Source organism: Lathyrus oleraceus, chromosome 7, assembly GCF_024323335.1.
Source record: "Lathyrus oleraceus cultivar Zhongwan6 chromosome 7, CAAS_Psat_ZW6_1.0, whole genome shotgun sequence".
Taxonomy (NCBI): domain Eukaryota; kingdom Viridiplantae; phylum Streptophyta; class Magnoliopsida; order Fabales; family Fabaceae; genus Lathyrus; species Lathyrus oleraceus.
In genome coordinates this window covers 104,698,960-104,708,417 of record NC_066585.1, presented here as the reverse complement: position 1 = coordinate 104,708,417, position 9,458 = coordinate 104,698,960, and the positions used below count along the sequence as shown (strand labels likewise).

Sequence of the window (9,458 nt, the reverse complement as noted above, 5' to 3'; positions counted from 1 at the left end):
GAATAGGAAGGACTGTTCCTTAAGATTGTTAGTGTCTTTGATTTTTTGGTGTTGCTGTAAAACTAAGAACAAATGGAGTTGAAACAGAGAAATTAATTTGCACGATAAACTTCCAAAGCGTGTAGTTTTACACTAAGCTTAAGGAACAATTCATCCCCACCAATCTTTCTATATTGAATGCAAAAGGAGTTACCGACGAATTTCCTGCAGGATACTTTGGAATCCTTAAAGAGAATTGCACAATCTCTCTAAGCGTATCTGTTGATAATATTTTACAGAAGAATGTTTCTTTCAATTGCTTTCATGCATTAGAGAAGAGAAAGATGATTTATAATGAGAAATTAATTGAGATTGGTTTTTTGTGTGTTTTTCCACCGTGATCATAACCTGTAATTTATATTGAAAATCGCGTCTGTTATGAAACAGTAGCAACTCTTAGAAAAGGCATGACACTATTCCAATTGCAACTTAGTAACAACGTTTCGCATAAGAATACCAAATATTTGTTTATATGTTGCAACTACTTCTAAAAGAAAGGAAACCAATTAAATTGCACTTTAGACCAATAATAATTACTATAGACCATGCAATTGAAATACGAAAACTTTAAATATAATATTTATATTTATATTATTAATTCAAATAATAATCATACAATTAATTATTATTTTGGAAATTTTCTCACACCTAATTCATTCCCCCTTCTTAGGTTTCACTTTATAGTTAAGCAGTATTCCTGCGCCAATCCATAAAACTCACCTAGACTTGGACCGTGTTGGATTCTTGAAGACTTGGAGTGATGTCTTTCGACCAAGGAAAGAGTTTTAACAAAACTAGAGACAAGATTCAAGCTCCTGAAGCTCGAACCCTTTTGACATCTTCGAGAGTTGAGAATGTGATTTCAAAGAAGCCCTTTCCAAAAGATATGACTCCCCATTTCCCCAAATCCTTCCAAAGTAATGAGAGTTTGTTCTGAAGGATTAGAATAGACAAAATTTTAATACCTTTAGCACACGATTCTGCCATGGAGATTGTACAATCCTCAAAACTTACTTGATATTCACCTTTTGAAATGATGATAGATGATCTCCCTTCATAATAGGTTGTGGTAGCTGATATTCATCTCTAGGTTGTTCAGATACAAGAATGGTTTGTTTCGAAATTGGAGTTGGGGGAAGGCAGACCCAAGGTATAAGAAAAGGTCAATTTAGAAGAAAAAGAAAACAACTACAATACAAAAGTAAGGCCTTGATTTATTAATTAATTGAAAAAAAAGAATACATGCCAGAGTACTTGAGGTGTAGATTATTGTATTTGAAACAATAGCTTAAAATAGAGCTGTAACAAATAAGTTGAAGGGACACAATCATACAACAACTTCAATGAATATAAATCCACGTAAAATGAACACAGATCTTCTACAATACCAGCAATTTGACACACATGAAGGCCCTACATAGATAAGATAGAAGAATGGTCAATTAAGTAGCACCCATTGATGACATCAATTTGGCTAATGCCATCTTCCAATGCTCATGTCGGATAAAAGCCTCCGCTTCTAGATCAACACTGTTATTTCGGTTGAGAAACCTCGTATCTAGTCGACTGGCCTCTGTCTCATGACGAAGCTTTACATGGTATGATTGATTTGCCCAGGCTATAGGTTTCTCGTATGTCACAACAATAAGGTTTTGATGATGATGCCGTGGATAAGATGCAGGTTCCAAAATCTCATGGATGTGACTCCACCTATAATTGTTGTTTTGGTATGCCATTTCGAAACTCTTGGGTTGTTCTGTTGGAAAATTGGTGGTAGTTATGTTGTTCTTTTATATAGCTAGTTTGTTTTAATTTCAGCTTCTATATTTATAGTTTATTATTATACGTGTGGTTAAATATTAGTTATTCGATAATGATATGAAAGAATCTAATGCCTCCATTGATTCAACACATGCAACTTTTATTCCTTCAAAACCAATAAAGTGTATACCAATTACGATTTTTCTATATATGATCAAGAAAAAGTTGCGTTCTAGACGCTAGAATATTAACACAAATGATAAAATTGACACAAGTGTTAGATTTTTTAATAAAAAGAACAAGGTAATTTTAATTTTATATTCTCGTAATTATTATTTCTCCGCATATTTAAAAATATACTAGTGTTTAATAAATTAACATCTCATTATTTGTATCTCATTATTTGTACGCTTGTATTTGAACAATATATTCATCAATAAGATTTTGTGATTGATAATTGGACAAACATAATTCTAATAGGATCACGAGTTTAAACTAAAAATATGGGGATCAGAGTAATATCTTCATACATTTCACCGCTATCAGACCTCGTTTTTGGTTCGTTTGTGGGTCGGAATAAATCTAAGGTCATAAGTTTGAACTAAGGAGGATTGAATAAATATGTACTTTGAACCAAGATGATAACCTGATCCATTACGAAAGGTGATATTCATACCTAAAAAGAAAAGACGATCACGGCCACATCATGTCATGTTATAATATAAACAACTAAATAACATGTTATGAAATGAAAGGTTCAACCACACTAATACCTTCTCGTTAAAAATTTTAAAAATAATATTCCACTTTGTCGAGAATAATGATATGCGAAACAAAGAGCAAAGACAATTAAAATAAATGGCATCAAACAACAAAATAACACGTCAAATAGTGTAATCAAATCTAAAAGATAAAAGACAAGTACACAAAGAATTTATTTGTCCATTTCAATCAAACTAATCTACTTTGAGAAAGAGAATACTTCCCTGATTCACTATACTTTAAAAAAGTTATTACAAGATATTAAAAATGAGTAAAAAAAATAGTCTCTCAAATTTTTAAGGACTAACCATATTTTCAACCCAAAGTATTTTTCAATCTCTCTCACTTATTAGACATGTGATGAATAATTAACAAGTATATTAATTTTATTTTCAACTTAATAAAATCAAATTTAATTTTTCACAGGGATTTCTCTATTTCAACATCGCAATTGAAAAGTACTAAAATTATTGAATTGCGCTTTTATCTTGAAATGTTGGTTTAATAGAAAATAAAATATAAATAGTTGAATATTATCAAATAATAAAAGTGACCAGGTTTTATTTTGAATCCGTTAATTCTCATTATTGGTATCTACGGCACTTTCCTTAAAGTGATTTTCTAGTTTTATGATAAATTAATTCAATTTTTATATCCAATTCCTTGATATATAATTCACTCTTTTAACAACAACTTCCTAACTCCTTAGATGAGTTCGGAATCAAAACAGAAAATAGTGCTTGTTAATTTATAAATCACATAATTATATTATTATATATTCCTAGATTAATTATTAATTTCGATTGATTAATCTATTTCCGATTTTAAGAATTAAGATCAATAATCACTTTCAACCTAAGTTCAATTTATATGTTTGCAACACATAAAAAACTTTAAGAACAAGATTAATCGACTAACAACTATAATTTCAAATCAACACTATAACATTTTTTACTTTAGACAACAAGTTATAGACAACTGTTAGAAAACCGTCCTTTAAAGGTATAATAGACTGCACTTTTATATGCGTTGATGAGTTTCTATACAATAGCTAGAAAACCGTCCCTTATTTACTTTACGCTATAATTCTAGAAACGCGGGCATATCATATTTGTTATCCATTCATCATAAGCAACGATTAATAATAAAACGTATATAACCGTCGTGTATTCTTTTTTTGCCACTATTATGAAAGTGTGATCCTATTTCTTTTATAGAAAGCAAAATTTTCTCAAAATGTAAAACCTAGGAGTCAAACCCAGGTTTAATACCAACTTTCGCGGCCACTACACCACACTTATTTTTTTAATAATCTGAACCTCAATCAAATAAATTAATTAATTAATATATATATATATATATATATATATATATATATATATATATATATATATATATATATATATATATATATATATATATATATATATATATATATTGAAATATATATTGAAATTCAAAAAAGTTGTAAGGGAAAATAAGTGGATGAGAAAACCCAATTTACGGTTGTAAGTTAAATTATAATATCCATTTTAATTGTAGATGTAGTTTTTAATTTTGTTCAAAACTGATAGTTTAATATATTAGGATAAACTTCAAGAATCTATTGAAAATTCAAGTGAAGCATGAACACAAACATTTCATTCACTATTTAGAAAAGAAAATTCCGGTAGAGTGAGATGTTATGGAAGAACTATTATATCATCATTGTTGAAATGAAGAAATTTCTTTAATGAAAATACAATATGATGGTAAAATTTCTGATATGACGTAAAAGATGGGATCAATGGAGGCACTTTTAAAAAGCATGTATATGCAATAAAATCCATATTTAAGTGAAGATGAAGTAAATGATAAGATGAGAGAAGCTTTGTACAATGATAATATTCCAACACCGCACTCATCGACATCAACTTGTACTCCTGCTCATCAAAAGGCACTACAATTGATATTAATCAAAATTAATTTATTAAGTATTGAGTTGTTATTTCTTTATTGTTTTGATTGGTAAAATTTATGTCTAAATTTCATAAAGATCTGAGTTCAATCACACTTTTAACTTTTGAAAGAATGATGTTTTCTCAAAATCTTGTTTATCATGAGTTGCTCAACAAAATCTACTTGCATGATACCTATGATAAGGTTAACATTGTTAGGACCCCTTCCAGATTCAGTAGATTTATAAGATTTCTATTACTTTGATTCAAGAAATTAATTTTCAAATTTATAATGGATATAATGGACATCATGTCTATACTTTGAAATACTTACAAACTTATGGTTAATGATGTTTAAAAGAGTGGTTAATTATGTTCAATGCATGCTTAGTAAATTACTGCATTTTGAATAGAAATAAATTTGCTTCTTTGGTGTCTTTGGCTTTAAAAATATGATTATTTTAGTGTTTATATTAATTTATAAATTTTTTCTTCATATTTACAAGATAGAAATAAAGATGACCCTCAAGATGAACAAGACGGCAATCTCCAACATGACGAAGATCTTCATTATGATCAAGATGACGATCTTCAATATGATCAAGATGATGATATTCAATATGATCAAGTTGACGGTTCTCAAGATGATGATTCTCATGATCCTCAATACAATGAATATGATGAAGACCATCATTGATTCAAATATGGACAATTATGTTTTGTTTTATGGAGTTACATATGTCAACTAATTAGTTTATTACATTTCAAAGAGTTTGAATTTATTTTGAAATTTTTTTTTTTACATTTCAAAGTGTTTATTACACTTCATCTTATTAATACTTCATATTGATATGTTTTGATCAATTTATTCATGTTTTGGGGACGATTATTTTTTCTGTTGTTACTAGAAAACCGCAACTTAAAACTAAAACTAAACCCGTGGACTATTGAAGTTTGAAGAGACAGTATTTTGAATCCGTGAGTAAGAATAAAAAACCACGCTCTAAAGGAACATGCAACGACCGTTTATTCCACGCCTGATAAACCGCCCCCCAAAGCCTTAGGCTATGGTTATTACACTTTAGGTTGCGGTTTTGCGTTGTTGTCAAAAGTCATTTTTGTTGTAGTGCAAGAAAATAGTATAAAGGCAATTAAAGGCAATTAAATGGGTCATTTTTGAAGATTCAGCCTGAGAATCGTTTTCCAGTGATCCAGCCTGAGGGTCATTTTTGAAGATTCAGCCTGAGAATCGTTTTCCAGTGATCCAGCCTGAGGGTCATTTTTGAAGATTCAGCCTGCGAATCGTTTTCCCAAGAGTCAGGCTAAGGTTTGTTTTGAAGATTCAGCCAGAGAGTCGACTACGAGCGTTATTTCCCCAGCAAGCCGGCTAGAGGAATAAATTGACAGCTCAACAGAAAATCAGCTTACAAGAGGATCCAGCCCGCGGATCGCATTTAAAAAACAAAGTCTAATCGAAGAGTCGTTATAACATGTTCTAGCCTGAAGAATATGTACGAAGCCCAAAAGTGAGATATTCTCGAAGCTGCATATCTAACATGAAGACTGTAGATTTCGAAAGAGGGTCAACCGACGTATGCCCCAGATGCGAGATCCTGATGATGGGAATTTATCATCAAATCAATCCAGATCTAGCCAGAAGATCGAAGTCAGGTCTAGCCCGAAGACCGAATATAGATTCAGCCAGAGAATCGAAGAGAATAGATTCAGCCAGAGAATCGAAGAGAATAGATTCAGCCAGAGAATCGATCCCCAGTGAAGTCGCCCGAAGATCGAAAATCGAATCCAGCCAGAGGATCAAAATCGTATCCAGCCCGAGGATTAAAATTAATATCCAACCAGAGGATTAAGTTGAGTATAGATTCGGCCAGATGATCGAAACTCCAGATTAAGTCAGAAGACTGATTCAGATTCAGCCAGAGGATCGGAAGAGAAATAAACAACGCGGTGTATTTCAGCATTTTTGTGGTGTTCTCGGAGCACAAATTTTCGGTCTGTCTTTGTTATTTAATCACAGCTCACCCTGTTTGTTTGATAAGCTGTTCGCTTTCATCCTACTCGGGTTAGCTGATGACTGAATAGGGGCAGCTGTAACACCCCAAAATTTGCCCTCCTTATTCACGCATTCATTTTTAGGTCATTTAACATTAGATACATTGCATTTCATCATGTCAATCAGAATCAGATCCAAGAAACTTTATTTTAAAAAAAAAATGAAAAAAAAAACGAAAAAAAAAAGAAAAAAAGAAAAAAAAGGAAATAAAAAAAAATAAAAAAAAACGAAAAAAATAAAATAAAATAAAAACGAAAAATAAAAAATAAAAAATAAAAAATAAAAATAATAATAATAAAAAAAAATTAATTAAATAAATAAATTTAAATAAAAAATAAATAAATAAATAAAATAAAAAAATCTTGGACTTGGACCTCTCTCATTTGAGCCCACAAAGCCATGAAAATCAGGTTATAAAAGAGGGAGAACAGACAGAAAAAGGAAGAGAAGCAAAAACACTCTGAGGTTTCCTTGGAACAAAACCCTGGACAAAACCTGAAGAGAAACCTAGACAGAGAGAGTGAGAATTAAGCTGCAGCAACCTCTAGGCAACTCTGAAAGGTTCATTCTGACTCACACACTTTCAGCTCAAGCAAACCCTGACATTGATTTGCAAATCCAGCCGTGCCATTTGATTTCAACCGATCTCTCCAATCAGGTTTGCCCTTATTCCCATTACCTTTGAGCTTTGAATTTGAATACTCTGAATATTTGAGGTATTATGGGTGAATTTGATACCTTTTGATGCATGTCTTTTTTGTGAATTTTAATGGCATGATTCATGTGGTTACATTTTGATTTGGGGGCAACCCTCGATTACCCTATTTTTTTGTCTCTAACCTGTTTGTTGAGTTTTTGTGAGGGCTCACATGACTTTTGCAGGGATAACTTGCGTGGTTTTCCATTTTATTTGTGGATACCCCCTGGAGGTTTCATTCCGATTACCTGTACTGACTCACTTTCTTTGATGGTGTTAGCTTGGAAGCATCTCAGGGTTTCCTTGTTCCGTTAATTACTGTTACTTCGGATCTTTATCCGTGTGGTACTTTTACATTTTCCCGTATTTTTACCGCTTTCTTAGCTGGAAGACCTCGATAGGAGACGATGTTTTGTGTGTTTACTTTATGCAGGTTCCTTCGTCTAGGATTTCCCTTTTGCCCTTGAGCATCCCTAAAACCCAAAACAACACGTTAACTCCTTCTACTACAGGCGAGTAAGTCTCCAAAGGTCGAGCATCCGGTAGATTGCGTAGTAACGTCGTTCGTCCAAAACCCAATCCATAACCCCGTAGTTAGCCGAACTACAGCTTGCTCTGATTCTCATTCCAGATGAGATACGTAGGCATAAGACGCGATGTCTTACCGAGCACACTTCCCTTAACCCCTAGGTAGCCGAGCTACGAAGACTCTGATTCTCATATTCAGATGAGATACGTATGCTGTGGATGCGACATCCGTGCGAGTCATTTTCTTTTGACCCCTTTTTTTAGTAAATAACACATTAGATAAACCCACACCCTTTAGACAAGAACTACAAAAGTGGATCCCGTAGAGTACTACGGATGGGTAGGGGCGCTAATACCTTCCCTTCGCATAATCGACTCCCGAACCCAAGATTTGGTTGCGAGACCCTGTCTTGTCCTTTCCTTTTTCCAGGTTTACTTCGAGCGTTCCTTTCCCTCCTTTGGGATAAATAACGCACGGTGGCGACTCTCCTGTCTTTCTTCGCCGGTTGTTTTTTTTCGCATTCCATTTTTCAGGTTGCGACAGTATGTACCCGGTACCTGGTATGGGTACCAGTACGAAATACGACATTTTTTGAAAAACCAAGGTACGGGTACACGAGTATAAATTTATATGTGCTCTGATTTCTCTCGGCAGAAGATGAAGAATTTGGTTGTGCAAGGAGTTTCAATGCAATGGATTAAAGTTTAGGGATTGAAGATCCATAAGTTATTCACTATTCCTTTGGTTTCAAGACCCACCGATCTTGCAACAAATCAAATTGGCCAAACACTACATCAGTACTTGAAAATCCCATTAAAAAATGCCTAAAATTATACCAATAGAAGAAGAAAATTGAGTTCGCGTACCTAATATGTATCCATTGGAGTACCGACTTAAAAAAAAGTACGGTGTCGTTATGTATCATACGAGTACCGTATGCGTACCGGTACTTTGCCTAAAATGGAGTACCCATGCTTTACAGGATCTTAGCTATCAATATGTGAAGAAGATGTTCATCATTTATCTTTGTTTAATTTTAGAGAAGACAAAATCTTATCAAAGAAGAAAAAAATTGGAATCAAGAATAAGAATGCATGAGTTTTGGATATTATGGAAATCAAAAGGATTTTACCATAAGATAAGGTACAATGTCAATTAATCTTTGTATAAACTTTAGATGCTAAAAAAATCTCATTCAACCCCCTCTAAAATTTTCCCAACATTCATGTATAATTGACTTTCAAGCCACAACTTTTAAAAGACCAAAATTCAAATTTTGAATGGTGCAATCGATTACACATTTCAAGTAATTGATTGAATGATGGTTCATCTAAAAATTTTAAAACGTTGAATCTTCACTTTTTAAGTAAGGAAACTAGTTAATTAATTTAAGAAATAGGTTACATGACATTTGTTGTTTGAAATTTGAAAATCGTTCTGCATTTTTAAAATCAGGTATCCATTTAACCGATTTAAGAAACCTTGTTCAAAATGTATAATTGTGTCTTTTCATGAACCATTGTCATTCTAAACTATTGCAAATCTTAATATAAATGTATCAAACTTATGCATCTATTCTTAGAGTTTCTTAGGATGTATTTAAGGGAAAATACATTAGTTGTTCTAAATAACCTCTTTCATTAAAATTCTCAAACAATTCAT

General features: G+C 32.4%; 1 long non-coding RNA gene across 1 annotated transcript in view; it reads right to left on the bottom strand.

Annotated features, from left to right (window-relative positions):
- Window positions 1–1,228: 1,228 nt before the first annotated feature.
- The window catches only part of LOC127107474 (uncharacterized), a 41,399-nt gene continuing 33,169 nt past the window's right edge, over window positions 1,229–9,458 (bottom strand). Inside the window, exon 2 of the long non-coding RNA XR_007795738.1 lies at window positions 1,229–1,590. This is a non-coding gene — a long non-coding RNA (uncharacterized LOC127107474). The remainder of the gene's footprint in view (window positions 1,591–9,458) is intronic.